Here is a 15,923-nt window from a genome sequence, read left to right as displayed (position 1 = left end):
AAGGCAGCTGCATTCTGAGGTTAACAGAGAGAGAGAGAGAGAGAGAGAGAGAAAGAGAAATAGCGTGCCTGTCACATCGAGGTGACATACTAGTTCTGGACCATCCAGAGAAATAAACTACTCTCTCAATGAAGCCTTTGCTTCATCGAGCTTTTATTGGGGAGCTTTCATTAGCAGAAGCAGAGGATGTATTGGTTACTATAATTGGGGAGTATCCATGCATCATCTTGGATGAGGGTCTTTGGGTCTCTACACATTCTTGTAATTTATGCACACAGTTCCAATCACTGTCCACTTGATTCCTACCTCGTGTGAGGCTGAGCTATGGGAACTGAGAGGCCATCTCTCCATTATCACTAAAGTCATGTTAAGTCTGGGTAAAGCACATGAGTGATTTCCCACTGCACGTGGACTGAAGTCCAACTGCTGTCTGCCTACCCACCATCACCTCCACTGGCTCCTTCTTGCCCACCCCTGCTACTCCAAAATGGTGGCCTTTCTTTCTGTATCACAGCTACTCCTATGTGGCCTTCTGTTTGCCTGAATCTTCTCATGGCTGGCTCTTTCTTCTCATCAATGGCTGAATTCAAACGTCCACCATCCAGAGGGCAAGCCTAGTCAAGTCCATCTAAAGCCTAGCTGAAGTACCTTGTACTTCTCTTCCTGTTTTTTCATTTTTTACCATGAAAGTATTACCATCTGACATTACCCAAATGATTCATTTGCTTGTTGTTCTTTCTATTATGAGAAGGTCAGCTCTATGAGGATGTAGATTAGCATCCTAGTAGCTGTGAAAGTGCTAGGCACATAGTTGATGCTCAGTGAATGTCCATTGGATCACTACATAATGAATGCTTCATGAAGTATACACTATTGCTGAGAAAGTTGGACAGATGAGGAAACTGAGGCAGGTTCACAGAGCTCTGAAAAGGGGGCATGGACTCTCTCAAAGCCTGGCATGAGGGCACTTGCCTAATGTGCTCCCCTGCCCTACTGGCACTCAGCTCTTTTCTTCTAGCAACCAAGCTCAAAAGTCATCTATCCAGGGCCAGGGATTTAGCTCAGTGGTTCCGGAGCCTGCCTTGCAAGCACAAAGTCCTGAGTTCGATCTCTGGTATCAAAAAAAAAAGTCATCTATCCATAGCCTGCCCATGGTATAGTCTCCATGAGTGTCTCTTAATTTCCTATGCAAATCCATGAAAGGGGGAATCTGACATCATAACCAGTTTAAATATGTGAATAGTTAGGCAGAAAGTCATGACCAACAATTCTTTTTTTTGCCTCTGAGTGGGGGAAAAATATGTTTTTGAACTCTGCTCCTGAGCCACGCTTAATGACTCATGATGAATGACAAAGCAGTTCTGATCTTATCTGGAGTGTTTTCCATGAAATATAAAGCAGGAAAGAAGCCAGAATAAGGACGTGAAATAAATATATTGATAGAATTCAAAGAAAAGATAATAGATTTGGTCATGTTCCTGGCATCATCAGTTTGGGAGAAGGCTTGTCGAGCCAGAGTTCTGTTTGGCTATTGATTAATAATCTAAGGTACAAATGGTTCAGGACAAATTACAGAAAACATAAACTAAAATATTCAACAAACGGGAGTTCAAAGGTTTCTGTAATTTGCTAAGTGTTCTCCATCATACATTTTTTAAAAGCGATGACACAATATAGAGTTTTTGAACTTTGCAACACAAATAGCAAGTAGATTTTTTGCCTGAATCACATTAAAAAATTGTGCAACTATTTTAAAATGGGGTGTGGGGGGTGGATACCAAGCGGAAAGGTTAGAAAATGCCAACTGCCAGGTTTTAGCAATTGAAGAGTAATAATTCTGCTGTGAAAAATGTGCTTTTGTTTATAGCCTGCAGTGCATGGTGGCTGAGAGTGTGTAAGACTTGGGGCTCGCTTTGCGTGTCTTCAGCAGGCTCTATTGTTTGACACAAGGAGCCAAGCTCGGTGGGTAGAAATATTGTTAAACCCCATAAACTATGCTGTGACTTCTTCCCTAATCCACTTTTATTTCTCCAACCCATTCTCCACATTATCCTTCCAGTGCAATAAAGTCCTGTCACATCACTTCTCAAAAGACTCCAGTGTCCCTGCGTGAAGATGAGACCCAGAATTCTTCCTTTGCCCCTGTCCCAGTCCCTTCACACATGTTCTTGTTCTCTGGGATCTGGCCATATTGGGTACCTTGGAATTCCTTTAACATACTCTTCTTCCTACCTCAGGGCATTTGCATCTGTTCTTTCCTCACCCTGCAATTCTCTTTTTCATTTTCTTTTCCCAACTCATCCTTTTGAGTTCAGTTTAATTATGAAGTCCTCAGGGAAAGGCCTTTGCCTTTCCTTGTGTGTGTACAAATGGACTCTCAAAGTGAATTATTTAATTGGTGATTACTGTGTGCTCTCCAGCTAAGTTAGGGGACCCATGAAGACAGGAGTGGCATCAGACTTGTCCACTACATTCCTACCACTTAACAGATGGACATTACTCAGTAATCACTCAAAAAGTACAGTCCAAAAGTATCACAGTCCCAGCTAGCTCATGGCCTTGGCTCTGAACATTGGGGTGACTCCAGCTCCCTACTCTTAGCAGTAATGATTACATGAGAGGGGAAAATATACAGGGGCTCTGAAAACCATAAAAAATCATACACAAGTAAGGGATAATTGTAATTTTTACATATGCATTTTGGATCATTCCAACTGCAAGTGACCAGGCATTTAGCTCAAATAAATGGGCTTCACCTGAAAATGAAGATGAGAGTGAGAGATAAAAAGAGAGAGAGAGAGCGAGAGATTTATTGGCATATATAATTGAGAAGAAAGGTTGGAATCAGAGGATGAAGAGACATTGGTGGACTTTTCTCTGTCTCTCTCCTCCCTGCTTTCTTAGCTTGTGATTGCTAGGTTTTCTTTTGGGAATGGCCAGCAGAGACAAGTCACGTGACATGATATCAGCCTGGTGTCCCCCTGCCCCCGAGTCACAGAGAACATCTTTTTGCTATAGTTCCAACTCAAGTCTGTGGAAAACACTTTTCTGTTCGTCTTAATCACATGACTTGGTCACTTTGAAGAGGGGTGCAATTACTGGGTTTGTCCAGGTTATGCAAAACCTTTGGCTCCTGGAGGTGGAGTAGATCAGATTGCACTGAACTCTGTGGACCGAGATGAAGGGCATGTGATTGTACAAAAGAAAAGTGGAGCATTATCAGCAAAGGCAGAAATAGATCTGCCCTGGAAAATACAGCAAGCATCCTCTGTGAGATTACCTAGTTCTGATCAAGGAATTCTGGGCTAAGTTCCTCACACTAATCCTTAGCAAGAGTGAAGTGAGTTCTGTTTGCCCATATGAGAGCCAGTCAGTGGCTCCTCTTCCACCGACACGCTGACATTAAATGACATTGTTTAGGGAGCTCTCGCTGAGAACTGGGAGGGATGAAGATAGGGAATGGCTGTGAGAGAAAGCTAGTGGGGTCCTTTAGGCCTCTCTGTATTATAGCAAGAAAGATGGGAGTACTCATACTCTTTGCATGTATCTATTTTTTGTTGTTTTGTATTGTTTTGTTTTTCAGTACTGGGGAATGAACCCAGAGGATTTGCACTGAGCTACATCCCTAATCCATTTTTAAAATTTTGAGACAATCTTGCTAAGTTGCCTAGGCTGAGCTTGAACTTGCTATTCTGCCTCAGCCTCTCAGAATACTAAGATTACAAGGGTGTGAAACCATGCCTGACTTTCTTCTCAGACATATGAACCCTCATAAAAGATACGATAAATCCTCTGAGGAGACAATCCTAGGTCTTCAGTCTGAGGTTCTCAGGCAATAAACATGAGGTAACTTGCTGACATTAATAAAAGAAAGAAATAGCAAGCATCATGAGAGAATTGACTGTCACTCACTAGCAGTGTGACCCTAGGCATCTGCAGCAGATGTAGATTAATGGCCAAACCAACCCTTGTTAGACTCCCTTTTTCTGTGGTATCTTCTAGTCCTTGGGGTCCTGTGTGTATTTGGGAAGAATTATATTCTTTGCCACTTAAGAAAATATTACTGGTGCAATTTATGGAGGCATAGCAGCCACCTTGTGATCATGAGAATGAAAAGTTCACATAGAATTTTTATTTTAAAGCCTAAGGGATTATTTTGTTTGCTTGCTTGTCTGTTCAGGGCTGCACTGTTTCCAATCTGGCTTAACTAGCTTTCTGGACAAAACATACAGATAATGGCTACCAGTGTTACAAATAGTAAAATGAAGCCATAAGTCACCTTTTGACTCCTCCATTTTCTCCAACTTATGGGAGCTTTTTTTGTGGAGTGTGGAGTGATATTAATACAAAAAGTCTTCTAATTTAATAATATATTTTTAGAAGCATATTACTACTGCTTGGGTCCAGAGTCTTCAAAACATGTTTTGTGATAATTTTAGGAAACTTTCTTATGAAAAATCCATTAAATTTTTGGAAGTTCACTTTGCTTTAGAAGTTGCCATGGTGTGTTAAAATATTTATAAGGAGACTGTGCTTGGTGTCTTCCCAAACAGTAGTACTATTCTACTTCTGATATTTTCATCGATGAAGTCAGACGTTAGAGGGATCTCTATTTCTAGCTTTAACAATTATATATTTGAGGTGGCCAGTGTGATGTCTAGGTGTGATGGCACTTAGTGACAGTACTCAGTGAAACTTACATGTTTTGAGTGTGTGACAGGTGCTCATGGGAATCTGAGGCACACAGAGGTTGTGGAAAAGGACCAAACATCCATCTTCAGAGTTTAATTCTGGGAACAGCAAACTCTAACCTCATCAAGTAATATAATAAAGTGGAGGTGTTTTCTAGCTTGTGTTTGTATTCTTACATTCAAACAGAATCATAGAACATCGATAAGAGGGGCATTGTTTCTAGAAAAAAAAAATCACAAAACATGGTGGTAAAGAATTTTAAAATTTACCCAGTCCAGAGCTCTCATTTTATAGCAACATCTCTAAGGCCCAGAGAGGGGAAATGGTCTGACCAAGGTCACACAACTAGTGATGGAACCCAGGCTAATGTTCGGGTTAGTTAATCTCACCTTAATGGCTGTGATCAAAGGACAGGGTTTCTCTCACACACAAAGAAATAACTTGACTAAAAAAAAGTTGACTGGTGACTAATGAGCTATGTCTACTATGAAGGGGGATCCTTAGTTGCCAAGCTCTGTCCGTGCGTACGCTTTTATTTCTGTGCGACAAGCCCTCATTTGAATGCACAAGTGAACACACATACCCCTGTGGAAAAATCATTAACTGAGCCATGATGGGGCCCACTGGTGGTCAGACCACACGTCTATGTGTGCCCTGCTGGAAATGGTGGAAATTATAAAATACTCCCTGCTCAACTTGGAGTTGTATGTCCAACATATAAACTCCCTTTCCTGGGAAGTAACCCTACTATCTGATTTCCAAAACAAAATCTATCTACATGCTCAGCCATATCTACAATTCTGTCTTCTTCCATCTATCTTTTTATGTTCATGTATGTTTCTGTGTACACATGCATGTTATCTAGATAGATAAAGAAATACCAATATATTTACTTATCAGGAGATTTTTCCTCATCAGAGATCTTGCAAAAAAAAAAAGCCATAAAGTTTTTAAACCTAGTTATAATCTTTTGCACCAATAGATTTTGTAAGATCTGGTAAACTACTGTATATTGTAAAGTAGAGCTCATTTTGACATTGGAATAAAAATTACCATGAACTACAATGAACGTAACAAATAGTTTTAGTTGTTTTTTGGGTTTTCTTGGCACTGGGGATTGAACTCAGGACCTGGCTCTTGTGAGGCAGCTGTGGTGCCACTGAGATAAATCCCTTGCTCCATAACAAATAGTTGTAAAGAGGAAAAAAATATTAGAAAAGAATCTCATGGACAAAGAACCAATTATACTTAAACATGTGGGCCTAAAATCTAGTGGTAAACTATATTGCAAATTTCTGCTCATTCTGAGATTGAAATAGAAATGGAGTTAAACCAAAATGCATGTAAAATAATTTTAAGGAGGAGAAGATGATAGTCAAAGAAAATATAGTGGAAAAAGTATAGATCCTACCTAAACACATAATCCTCAAGATTTTGTATATTTGCTTTATTTTTGTGCAATTTGAATTCCTCTTTATGACCCTTTCTTCCACCCTTCTCTTTCTCTCTTCCTTCCCCTTTCTCTTCCCCGTATGGGGTCTGCCTTTCGGAATCATGGCACTATAGGGCAGTTCTGTTACCATAGGTAAACTGGACCCATACCACCCAGGATCTACTTTAGGATCTACTTGAAAACCAGAGCTTAGTCTTAGAATTTTTTTCCAAACTCCGAAAGTTTAAAAGGAACCACTGATACCACCTAAACCACATGTCTCAAAGTTCTCTTTGCCCTAATTTTGCACCGATATCAAACTTTTAACCTTCTGAACGTACAAAGAGGTTTTTATTTTAAATCCATGGAACAAATGACTGCTTCAAATTCATAATGAGGTATGCATTGAATGGAACACAGCTCAAGGTGAGTCATTCATTAATCATAAACAAAACAGCCCCTGATCAAGGACACATCAGCACACACAGTAAAAAGAGGCTGGGTTGCCCAATCCCTTTATTTAATATTAACTACATTATGTTTTTCATGTGAGTTCTGAGAAGGTGATTTTCTCACTTTATTTGTAGCCAGCTTGGTGTGAATGGATAATTACTTCCCTTAATGTTGTTTCCCCCAAAGGTTTACCCTGTTCAACAAGACACTACCAAATCTTGCCTCTTATACCTGGGAGGGGGTGTGGAGGGGCCCGGCCTCCATAGCCAAGGACTTTAGCTGGAATCCTTCAAGCATAAAAACATCTACCAATAGGAATATTACAAATGACACTAATAATATTTGTGATTAATAACAGCTAACCAGAGACACACAACCCAAGAAATACATGATTAGCTTATTACAGATACCTGATATGCTAATTATCTTCAAAAATTTCATTGCTGATGACTGTTTTGGCAGAAACTTGAGCAAGGGAAGAGGAAATTTGAACTTTTATGTAAGTTGGAAACAAAGCATTTGGGTGAGTGGACTTTGGAAGACCTGGGAAAGGTATTTGGTATTTAATTCTGTCTGATGAGAAGGAAATTAAATAATGAGAATAGGAATCAGTGTGAAGATTGAAATTTGAGTCTAGGAGAACTCGCCCGTCATCATCAGAAGCTCTTCGTTACCTCTGGACAAAAGGCTCTTGGCACCAAAGTTGGTGGGTAACGTGATGCAGTTTGGCAAGATTTGCCTGGGTGCCTTTCAGGTTGTGTGCATCACTGCTCGCCTTAGACCAGCTCTTCTGGAAGGATTTGCTCCTCATTCCCAAGGGAGATCTGTGCAAGGTCTAGCTTCACCCAGTCCCCACTAGTAGGTGTGAAGAAGGTGCAGTATGTATTGTGACTGTCACAGAAGCACCATGGGACAGCATAACATGTGCTAGGGAAGCTGGCTAAAGGTCGCACAGATACTGGGTGAGGAGCCTGGAACACACTCTCTCGTGATGGCAAAAGCTGACTCCCAGAAAGAATCAGTAATTGTTAAGGATCTCCATAGGATGGTAGAATTATGGCTATAGGAAGCCAGCTGCTTGGCTATGGGAGCTGGAACTAATGTTACCAAACCATTTGCTTAACTACCAATGTCTCAGTTTCACCATCCAGAAATTTACAATCAAAGGACTTTGTTGTTGTTGGGTTTCACATATGCCAGGAAACTACTTGAGTGCTGAGCTATATCCCCAGCCTGCCTTATTTTACTTTGGGACAAGATCTTGCGAAGTTCCCCAGGCTGGTTTTGAACTTTGAATATTCCTGCCCCCACTTTCCAAGTAGCTGAGATTACAGGCATGTGCCACCATGGAGACACCAGGGAGACATTTTGATGTTGGTGGCAAACAAAACAGGTTAAAAACATTCCCCAATGAGACTGTCAATTAGGAGGAATGGACTCTCTAGAAGGGACTGTCCCCATCCCTAGCCCTACTTTCTGTAGTTTGACTGCCAGGATGACTCTTCTTCCTGTTTCTCTTTTTACTATCCCCTAAAAAAAGATCAGATTGTCTTTGTATTCTGGATTCTGGAACAAAAGAAGTTAGGTCATGTGCAGGGCAGCTGCTGAAGGTCAGTGACCAAGATGATATTGTACCTACTAGGCTCAGTGTAAGTTGTCTAAAGTTTATGATACTGCTCCTCAGTAAAGCAGAGAATCAGCTATGAGCAAGGTCTAAAAATCAATGAATTTGTCACAGCACACAAATTCAAGGAAACCATTCCACCTACTACAGCTCATGCCCCAGGAGGATTGAGACTCTGGTGACCTGATTTGCTGCTCCATCCTGGAGACCTGGAAGTGGTCAGACTCAGCTCAGATGCAACTATTGAAAGAACAACTGACTTGATCAATAGCAAGCACCCAACTTGGTGCAGCCCACTGGGCAACTAGGAAGGAGACCTACAAGTTCTCAGAGAAAACAGAAAAGAATTCAGGGAATCCAGAAAATTAGTGTTTAAGAGAGCAGGCTTCTGAGTCGCTGTGTCTGAATTAGTTCCTTAACTCGATTGTTTGCTGGCTATATGACCTTTAAGAAATAACTTAAGTCTAGGTTTGAGTTCTTTCTTTCTTTTTTTTTCCTTTTTTAAGTACTTACTATTTTATTTTTATTTTTATTATGTTTGTTTGTTTGTTTTTGGTACCGGGGATTGAACTTGGGTCCTTGCGCTTGCGCAGCAGGCGGCGAAACCACTGAGCTAAATCCCGGCCCCTGGTTTGAATTCTTTCAGTGAAAAATGTGGAGAACTAGAACTTGTACCTACGTAAAGGATCCTGTGAAGGCTCGGAAATCATAAGCGACAGATTCGGCACAGGGCGCTAAGTGAATGCTGGCTGTACCTTTGCTCGATTACGATTGTTATAATTATGATTATGATGATTATCATCTACTTTCACTTTAGCCTTTTTGGGTAAGTGCTACCTTACCCAAGTATCTTAGTAAGTGTTATCTGGTACAAAAAAAAGACTGTATATCTCTATTTGCCTATCAAGGGATTGGGATTCTGTCAAAGGACATACTAGTCAGATCTCCCAAATGTTACAAGAGTAAGGGAAAAAAATAAAGATGGGAAAATCATATTATGCTTTTCTGCTTTCAAACACTCAGCTCTACACATAGTAGGAGTGTTCCAGAAATTTCCACAAGCACAGGTGCACACGAGATATGCAGTTTTAGTAAGGAAGCTTTCTGTATCAGACCCTGGGAGCAATGGCATTGAGGCCTGCCCAGCAGCTCCTGCCTCTTAAAGAGGGGTGACTAGAAGCTGGGGGCATCTGGCTCAGTGCCTCCTTTCCTGTTGCTGAAGCTGCCATTGCTGTTGCCTGTGCTTGCCTGTGTGGCGCAGGCAGCTTTGATTGAAAAGTTAATCAGCAGGGTTGAGTTGCTATCAAGAAAGAGAAGGAAGATTGATTTAAATACTTGATGAATTTTTGTAAAGCCCTAAACCCTAAATACCTTCAAAGGTAGCAATATGGAATTAGGAGACAATGCAAGATGAATTGTGGCAGGTTTTTATCAGAACAATAAAATTCTCAATAAAATGGTCTCAGGAGTAGGAATTCAGTCTTGACATGAACTTCAGTAGGAGGATGGGTGAGAAAATGAGGAGAGCATTGCTACTGACTGGCTGAGTTTGCATTTGTGGGCACAAGCTGGACCCTAGGACAGTCAGAGACTCCCTGACACTGTGTATTCCCTCCACCATGGCCCCTATCCTGTCCCACCCCAGTTTGTGGACCTTGCTGATGAAAATGAGCTGTGCTTCTCCTTAGGCCGGATCAGTAATGGTGAGCAGGAGAGATCAAGGGCAGCTAGGCCTCTGCATAGGGAAATATTTGTGGGTTCAAGAGATCTGGGAAGGCTTCCCGGAAGAGGGGTATTTACATGGAGCATTGAAAAATGTGTACCTTAGGGTTTGAGCTACAAAGCAATCATCAAGTAGAACTTTTAACTGATGGTTTGGGGATGAGGTAAACTTGCCAGGTGGTAGAAGACAAATGAAATGCAGTTTTCCTCTAAGTCTCTGATACACCTCAGGAGGGCTACATCAGCCTTCAGTAAACTGGGGCTTTGGAAGAAGAGTGATACACAGCAATTAAGTGTTGACCATGCTCAGTGATAGGTGCTTTCTAAGTGGTCCCTTCTTTGCTGTTCCCAAATACCTGTGAAGGCTCTAGCATGCATGTGTTTCATCTCACAGCTGAGAATACTGAGCTCCAGGAGTGTAGAGAACCTTGACTGGGCTACACAGCCAGTCAGTGTGGAGCGGAGCTGAATCCATCCACCCATTGCAGTGCCTGAAGAATGTTTGGTCATATTTCAAGTCTACCCTGAAGTAGAACAGGAAAATAACAATCCCTTGCAGTTACAGGGCTTCTTTATCTAGCAGTATATATGTGTGTCAGGTGCTTAGCACAGTGCCACACATAGCAAGTCCTTCACGCATCTTTTTGTTCTTTGTACTGGGAATCTGAACACAGGCCCTTTGCACTGAGCTGCATCCCCATCTCTTTATATATATATATATATATATATTTTTTTTTTTTTTTTTAAGTTTTGAGATAATGTCTCAGTAAGTCACCAGGTTGCCCAAGCTGGGCTTGAACTTGTGATCTTCCTGTGTCAGCCTCCCAGAGTGCCAGGATTACAGACATGCACAACTATGCTCAGTTCCTCAATGCATCTTTTTTTTTTTTTCGTACGGGGGATCGAACTAGGGTCCTTGCACTTGTGAGGCAGGCGGCAGAACCACTGAGCTAAATCCCTAGCCCTCCTCAATGTATCTTAACAGAGATTTGCTTTTATTAATGAAGTAATGGAGTCAAGAAGAAAATAACTCCTGGAAGGCAGATGTTAATGTCATGACTGATCCTACTGGCACATTGGTTTTGTTCGCCATTGCCTTCTGATATCAAGGCTTTCCCATCCGGGCCTCTTTCCCTCTGATTGTGAGTACAGAATGCAGTCTGGGGACTCCACACTTAATCATGCTGCTGCCCAACTTAGTCTCCATCTCTCAAGCTTCTTATTCTATAATGCTCAGCCCCAGCACTGCTCCTGCATGATGTTGGTCCCAACCCTGCTTACTTCCTCGCCTGCCCCTATAATCAGAATGCTTTTATGCCTCCTTGGAAGGCTGCAGTCTTTGATTACACCTTGATTAGCCCTTACTAATTTTTGTTGCATACTTCTGAGATGTAAACATGACCATTTCCCCCATGTCAACTTGGAGGTCCTTGAAGTCAGGGTGGCACTGCTTCATCTTCATATTCCTTCCCTCCTCTTTCTTTACCTTGCCCCACAGTCGCAGGTACTGAGCTCAGCACCCACTAGGTATTTAATAATTGACTATTCTGAATTGCACAGTAGTTTTTGGGAATCCCACTTTAAAATCTGAATGTTTTCTGCAGAGAGGTCACTTAGTACACTTAGCAGACACTAAGACATTGTGAGTCACAAACTGATCCCAGAACTCCATCTGCCCTTTAGAGAACAGGACTTTAAGGATTCTGGTCAGGGATCAGATGCATTTGGAGCAGGAATGATTGGCAGACGGAACGGAACAAGGGAAAGGAGCCCAGGTTGGGGACAGAGAGCAATGGTGTGGGTATGTGCAAACAGGATTGTCATGGTATTGGCTCCCAAACAACCATCACCATAGAAATTAGGACTGGACTGGGGCTGCCTAGCTCTTTCTCCAGCTTGCTGGATGGTTATCTTGGGTGGGTTTGGGGTGAACACTGGTTTGGCACACCCTGGAATATCTTTTGGTAAATGTTATCTCATTCCACTCCCTGCCCCAGGGGAGCTGTCAGTACCACACATTCCATAAGGCACTGAAGCAACCCCCAAATCACTCCATTACAAAAGCACCTTCTGATTGATTCATCAGCTACCAAACAGAAGACACAGCTAGAGGAAAGAGAGTGAGAGAGAGAGAGTGAGAGAGAGAGAGATTCATTTAAACACACCAAACTGCCTGGCCTATGACCTGACTTGCAGGTAGGATGAAATGGATCGTGAGAACAATGTACTAGAACAGTGATATTAATTCTGTAGTCAACAGATGCTTAGATGCTTACTGAGCATTTATCTGTGTTAGATGTTTTGTGCATATCATTAAAAACAACCCTACAAACTGGGTGTGGTGACACACACCTGTAATCCCAGCACTCTTAGAGGCTGAGGCAGGAGGATCAGAATTTCCCTGGTGGGCAATTTAGTGACTTAGTGTGATCCTGTCTCAAATAAATAAATGGCTGGGGATGTAACTCAGTCCTGGGCTCAATATTCAGAAAAACAAAACAAAAACAAAAAGCACAGCCCTACAGTTGGGGGAAACATTATTTCAATTTAACAGATGAGAAAACAGACAAGTTAAGTACTTCAGACAAGTTAAGTACTATGACCAAAGTTAAAAAGCAAATTTGGGGACAAGAATTTCTGACCCCCAACACACAAGCATCTGAACATTTTGATTTGCTTTCCAGGGAAGAAATCACTGTCCAGTATTCCATTGTTCAAAGAGAACTCAAGTTTGAGATGAGATTAAAACTTACCCTACAAATCCTGCTTTTCAAAGTACAACCTTTTCCTTCCCAAATAAAGTACCTGCTCCTTTCTCTGTAGTTAAGCATGCAAATGACCATCTGCATAACATTCTGTCTGAAACTGTAAGGCGCTAGGTAATTACAGTTTACCCACTGGCCATATTTAATTTTTCCAATGTGTTTTTATTTATTTTCTCCCTTCTGGGACCTTTCTTGGAGTATTTTTTTTCCAAAGTAGGAAAATTCTTAGTCATTAATCCAACACTAAAGTATTCAAATACTGTTATTGATATTTTTATTTAGAAAAAGTTCTAATGATATTAAAGAAGATTTTGAATAAAAACATAAATGGAGCATTAAACATAAATGAGAGTTTTACTTATTTTTTGCATTTTCTCTTGAACAACTTGACTAAAGACTTAGATTTGAATGTAGGCATTATGTATACATACATATTTGTATATGTTTCCATATATTTATGTCATTTTAATCTTTTCATAGAATTCCATTGCATTGGCTTTCTTAATTTCCCAAAAGATTCTCTCCTTCCTTGGGTATTTATGTTGGGTCTACTTTTCAGATTTTGTGTACCTAACACAGTGATAAATATCTTTCACAAACACTTCTCTTCAATTTCCAAGGGTGGTCATTTATTTTCCCAGACTCCTTTGATGTGCCTTTCCCACCTAATTTTAAAGAGCTGGCAAAGGATACTTTAATTTGGTGACTGCAACCATTTTAAAACTTTCTTTGAGTCCTTTTAGTAAGCCCAACCACTGGGCTCTAAGATGGTCTGATCCCCAGGTAAGCACTCCTCTTGACCAGGAGCTGGGGAAGCAAGGGTCCTTTCAGGCACTTCTGGAACCCAGCTGGCCCAAGACGGTCAACGGTGCGTGTCTTAACTGTGGTGACTGCCAGCTACTGTGTCTGTGGCTTGTATGTACCAGCATCTAGCACAATGCCCTTGGTACACAGCAGGCCTGCATCAAGAGGTGTTGAATATTTGTTCAAGGACTGTATCCTTGGAATACCTCTCACAGTTTTGCTAATGATTAGTCCCTTTTTTGGTTTTGTTTTTGAGTCAGGGTCTTGTGATGTAGTTCAGGCTGGACGCCAATGCCTGACACAGTCCTATTTTACAGATGAGAGCACTAAGGCTTTGAACTGCTGGGTTACTTGTTAAAGTCACATGGTTTGTAAGTGGTGCAGCTCATTTGGAAACTCGCTAACTGCCTGATTCTAGGGTCTGTCCCCCTTTCCTCTATTTTAAAAGAATAAAGGCACTAAGTCTGTAGTCTCTAGCATGTTGTTCATGGCTGGGAGTGTATCTGCTTATTTTCTTCTCTTTTATCTCATCTCATTTCTGAGAAATCTTCTGAGATTCCAAAATAACCCCAAACTCAAAGTTTTATTCTGTTTTTGTCTCAAGTTTTCAAAAATAAATGGAAGGATGAGAAGAATAGATCTACTAAATTCCCTGGTGTGTCTCATGCTATTCGCAATGCAACCTGCCAAGAATTCGCTCATTTAAGAAATGCTAGCCAGGCTCTGGGAAGCTGAGACGGAAGGATCACAGGTTTGAGCCTAGTCTGGGCAATGTAGCAACTTAGTGAGGTTGCTATATTGATTTTTGTTTCAAAAATCTTTTAAAAAATGGGTTAGGGACTTAGTTCAGTGTGAAGGTGCCGGGTTCAATTCCCAGTACTGGAAAAAATGATTTGGAAGTTCCCACCTGTGTTGCCCCCGGGGTGGGCATCAGGTACATACACAATGAGAGAGTAGTTACTGACAGAGCAGACCTGAGCAGAGAAGTGACCACTAATTACTGAGCATATGGACATACCAGCTCCCCGAGATGCATGTAGTCATTAAGTATCGTAAACACATACTAATAGAAATTAGAAATAATGGTGTACATATACAAAAGGAAAACAAAACTAATAACTGAATAGAGAGATTATTCCAAGGAAAATAAACAGAGTGCATGAGAAGAGGGGATGATGGGGCCTAATGTGAGGGAATGATCGCTACTGCTTAACTTCTTGCATTTGTGAAATCCCTTCAGAGTCCCACTCAGATTTTCGGCATGGTATTAGGTAGTAACTTCAGTTTTTCTCAAATTATAAGCAGAAGTGATGAGGAATCCTTCAAGGACTCAGGAAAATATGACCCTCGATCAAGGACTGACCAAGTCCGTGTTCATGTCCTTTCTTTTAGAGTGGATGAGTTTTACAACCTCGGCATTACTGACTTTGGGGACTGATAACCTTAGGTGCACAGTGAGGTACTGTCCTAGGCACTGTAGAATTTCAGCGGCATCTCTGGTCTCTGCCTATGAGATGCCAGTAGCATCCATCCCCAGACATGACAATATAAAACTGTCACCAGACAGGGTCAAATATTCCATGAGAGCCAAAGTTTTCTGGGTTGAAAATCACAGCTTTAAACTTATAGATAATAACATTTTTTGATGTCACAAGTAATTTTCAGAATCTGACAAAGTCTAGGAAATTTATAAAAATAATCATTTCTGGGCCAGGGATTTAGCTCAGTGGTTTCGCTGACTGCTGCGTAAGTGCAAGGACCTGAGTTCGATCCCCGGTACTAAAAAAAAAAAAAAATAAATAAATAAATAAATAATCATTGCTATGGAGTGATTTAGATGCCAGCAGTTAACTGCTTCATCTCCTTTCATTTGCACAGCACTCATATGAGGGAGGTACTGCTGTTACCTTCTTAGGGTCTCGGATCACACAGTGGGTGAACAGCTGAGCCTAGCTTGGAACTGAGCTTGTGTGATAACAGTCATGGATGGAGAAATGTGGCTGGAATTCTCCAGAGCCATGGGTTTATGTGGGCTGTCATTTAAATTGGCACATTTCACATTTTAAAAGTGTCTGTAACCCAGGGGGTGTTGATTAAACATCAGCTGCCATTCTACAGGTGTGTGTGTGTGTGTGTGTGTGTGTGTGTGTGCAGGGGCCCAAAAGTCTGCATTTCTAACAGCCTTGCAAAAGCCACTGGCCCATGGACCACATATTGAGTACCAAAGGCCCAGAGTAGTGCCTTTCTGCTTACAGTTAAGCCAAAAATCTGGCAATGAATGGAGCTCTGCCCAGATAACTGCTGTTATTTGCATCTATCTTGAAAAGCCCAGGTTACAATCCCTAGCTTTCTCCAGGATTGTAACTTAACCCCTGCCAAATAGATGGAGGTTTTCTGTTTCTACAGATTTCTGAGAAAGCAGAATTCCTAA

This window comes from Heterocephalus glaber, unplaced genomic scaffold (genome assembly GCF_053883595.1).
Source record: "Heterocephalus glaber isolate CG9 unplaced genomic scaffold, H.glaber_assembly_v1.0 deba00000071, whole genome shotgun sequence".
In the NCBI taxonomy this organism is placed as follows: domain Eukaryota; kingdom Metazoa; phylum Chordata; class Mammalia; order Rodentia; family Bathyergidae; genus Heterocephalus; species Heterocephalus glaber.
This window is presented reverse-complemented; position numbering follows the sequence as displayed.